General features: G+C 42.7%; 1 pseudogene; it reads left to right on the plus strand.

Moving 5' to 3' along the window:
- Positions 1-374: 374 nt before the first annotated feature.
- On the plus strand, positions 375-2,115 carry LOC147429553 (uncharacterized; annotated as a pseudogene).
- Positions 2,116-3,987: the final 1,872 nt, after the last annotated feature.

A 3,987-nucleotide genomic window follows, 5' to 3' on the forward strand; every position in this document is an offset into this window, starting at 1 on the left:
TGTTTATCTACTTCCCACTACTTCAAGCAATCAAGGCCATTATAAAATGAACAAAGAACCAAATTTTTGTCTTTTCACCCACCAAATTTTCCTATTATTGCCCTGTTCATTGAACTACTGTGGAAAGGTTCTCATTGGTTTTTGTTCAAAGTCCCTAGAGGTAGCTCTCAATTCAATAAAAGACCTAATGATAATTAATCTACTTCTATGTTTCAATGATTTATCACCCCAAGGGCCAAAATGCCATTGACCATCATAATTAATGTTTAATTTCTAGAATTAGGTATGCTCATGCATTCGTTGCATGATGACCGAGTAGCCACATGCCACCTATACAAGGCTCAATAATATGATCCAATTGTTTAGCTTATCACATGAAGACAGATGTTCGGTGTTGTGTGGCGCAACACTGTTCAAACAAGATTACAAGGTTAGATCTACCCACTTGCAATTTTTAACCAGGTAGTGCTGTTGGACATGGATGGCTTGATTGTGATCATGAGCAATATTGAAAATGGACTTTAACTAGAGAAGTATAAGATCCCATCATGAGCTCCTAAAGTACAAGTGCTCTGTTAAAAATCGTTTATAACCTTAAACACCCAAATTTTTTTTTTAGAAGTGGCTTCCTAGGCCCCCAAACACCCACATCTCAATATAGGGGCACAATTCAATCCCAATTCAATTGACTCCTTTAACATATATATAATATGTATTTCTTTTAAAAAAAGTGTAAAAGTCAAGAGATGTGGTGAAGGGTCCTAGTGATGGGTACACCATCCCAATCCAAGCTTATTTGGGTACAAAATTGGCATTAATAAAGATCATGTTGCCTCAATAATAAAAGGTTTTATAGTATAAAACAATCTCAAAGGAGGTGTATTGAAGATAAGTCAGTTTATATGTGGAAAAAACTCAGCGATATGCAAAGGCTTTTGCATATCATTAAAGGCACCTCTTCGTCCCACATTCATAGTCCTTCTACACAAGGATCAATTTTGTCCTCTCCTTTTCCCCTTGAAACTTTGGGAGGATCTTTGCCGATTCTCCTTAATTCACCCCCTTCCCATAATTTGGCACACATGTTAGCTCCTTTGCCCATTCATTAGTGCGATCTCATGCGTTCGTTGTTTACTCACCAAAAACGGAGACTCACTCTAGCATTGAACCCACACGGAGCAACTATAAGTTTCATGAGACCACTGAGCTAAGCTTGTGTGTTGCCTAAAGCGCACAATTTTACACAAAAAAAAATCCAACAGTGTCTCCCCTTCCCCGCCCCATGTTCGACGCTCTAGTTGTGATCACGCATCACCTCACGGTATTTCTACCCCAGATTCTCCTCCTTGAGCCGCCACCTTGTGGGCCTTGTTTGCACGCCTCGTGTGGTCATTATGGCGCCTAGCCTTGATCCCCCATCTGGCGATAGTCTACACTTCCTTTTTTTCCACAAATGCCGCTCTTGCGGCCTCCCTTCTCTTGCTCCCACACTACATGCCAAACTGTCAAATTTTGCCTTCGCTAACTCGTGCTGATCCCGAGGGATCTCTCCAAATTTCACATAACAAAACACTTTGGCCGACCTACTTGAACAAAAAGTCAAACCAGAATAAGATATTTAGCAGAGCTTGGAATTGGGTTGAGAGCCATCTTCTCCATCTTTGTCCTTGCCCTGTTTGTCGAGCCCTTCTTCATTTTCTACTGGAAAAAAAGCACCTTGACAAAGTCTTCCTCTACTAATTGCATCAAGAGTGCTACACAGATTAGAGCAGCCAAAAAGATGCACCGCTCAAGTGCATAGTTTGTGTGCGATGCCTTGCAAGTCGGTTTTTTGGGGGGCTACCCTACATCCACATCGGTTGAGGTGGGGAGGGGCTTCAACTATGCTAACCAAGCCCTCTGCATTTTCTCATTCCAATCGAGGAAGAAACAAAGGAGGATATGGAGCTAGTGGAGGGCTTTGGGGGCACAATCGAGCCAAAATCAAGCCTACATAATGGCATGCCAAGCGATGTGTTGATCATAACCTTCACATCAAGGTCCCCATTGTTGGTGACATCAGTGGACACATCATTCACATCCCCTCCATCAGAGCTACACATAGTAGAATTGTAATGAGGTGCACGCGATAGTCCTTGTGCTCGATTTTGTTACACTTGGAAGCAGTGATGTGTGCAATTTGTAGGACAGATCCCCAGGCAACATAGAATTGTACTGAGGTGCAAGCGATAGTCAAAGGTCCATCACATCATTCACATCAGAGTTGCACGGTGTATAATTATACTAAGGTGCAGGTGATAGTCTCTCTCTCTCTCTCTCTCTCTCTCTCTCTCTCTCTCTCTCTCTCTCTCTCTCTCTCTCTCTCTCTCTCTCTCTCTGAAACTTCTTCTTCTCTATCTTTCTCCCTCTTCAGAAGCATGACAATGTACACCTATATCCTGCCTCTCTGCAAGGAACTCGCTCAATTTCTCTTGAGCACTCTTCATATGCTGCTCACCCATATCTTACCTCTACTCGCCATGCTTGTAGGCTCTCTGCTTCTTCATGCTTGTAGGCAAGAGGTATGGACCAGCCACCTCCGTGAGTACCATCCAAGCCTTGAAATATCGCTTTCACATCGATGATGTTAGCGGGCATGTCCAGCATCCACTGCACCAAGCATATCTTCTCGCAATTGTTGGCTCACATCACCTCCCTAGCCCTCTGACATCATTTCACTATGCTTCATCCTCAACAGCCAGAGCCCGACCCTCACCCACCTTCGATATCTCAAGCCGTGCCCTGCCACACTTTCACACTACTGCCCCGCATGTATTCTCGTACTCTCTACACGCCATTTCTTGGGATGAAGCATCAGGCGAGTGAAGGCAAAAGAGGATTCGAGTCATATTCTCTACCCACGACTCAAGGTGGCAGAGAGTAAGAAGCCTGCATATCAAGGGGCATAGTGCGCAAGCCCGCAACTCAAGGGGTAGAGAGGAGGAGCCCGCAAGTGTGTGCATCAAGGTGGCAAGGCACTTGGACCGCGGTAGCACCAAGAAAAGGAGACGTGGCACCAATTTGACAACCAACTGGCCATGTTAGCATGAGGAAACGACACAGTGAGTGCATGGAAATGAAGCCACATGTAGCAAGGATCTTCCTCTTTAATATATATATATATAAGATAAACCCACTCACAATTGTGAGTTTGGCCAAAAAAAAAAAGATGCACACTAAAAAAAGTTTAAGTGCAAGCATATACACATCTATACTTCTAAACTATATCTAATGCACCTTGGAGGCCTTTGCCATGTGGCATAAGGACATGGATTGGAGGGGGGGAGTTGAGGCCAAGGCAAAGAAAGAAAGAGATGGAGGCTCTATTGTGGGGAGTTGGGAGTGGATTGCGTGCCAATCAAAAGCTCTCTCTCTCTCTCTCTCTCTCTCTCTCTCTCTCTCTCTCTCTCTCTCTCTCAACACAAGGCGCTCCCATGTCCATAGGATAGCCCACACACTTATATATCTATGGACGCCCCCATCACATGGCATAACAAGAGGGATTGGAGGGAGGAGTGGAGCCTGGAAACCAAGGCAAAAAAAACAATTGAAAGGGTCACGATGGCTTTCTAAAACAATAAGAAAGTGATAAAATCATTATGTTTTTAATTGGAATGAGTGTTCAAGAAAGGATTGCTTCATCTTAGCCTTGAGTCGATTGAAAATCGAAACTAGCCGACTGCAAACCATGGTAAAGGGAAGAAAAACTAGTGAACTATGTAAGAAAATAGTTCAAAATCTCACAAATTTGAAATTTATGTTAGCATTTTTAGTTTGTTTGAAAAAAACTAGACCAACATGCGCTCAAATATTAACTAGAATTAAGTTATAAAATGCAAGAAAAGTAAAACCATATGAGGTTTAAAAATAAATGTGAAATAAAAAGAACTCATCTATGTATGTGTTTATAGAATCTACTAGAATTATGCAAGGTGAAACTTCACTTTA

Source organism: Adiantum capillus-veneris, chromosome 22, assembly GCF_014529385.1.
Source record: "Adiantum capillus-veneris isolate H3 chromosome 22, ASM1452938v2, whole genome shotgun sequence".
In the NCBI taxonomy this organism is placed as follows: domain Eukaryota; kingdom Viridiplantae; phylum Streptophyta; class Polypodiopsida; order Polypodiales; family Pteridaceae; genus Adiantum; species Adiantum capillus-veneris.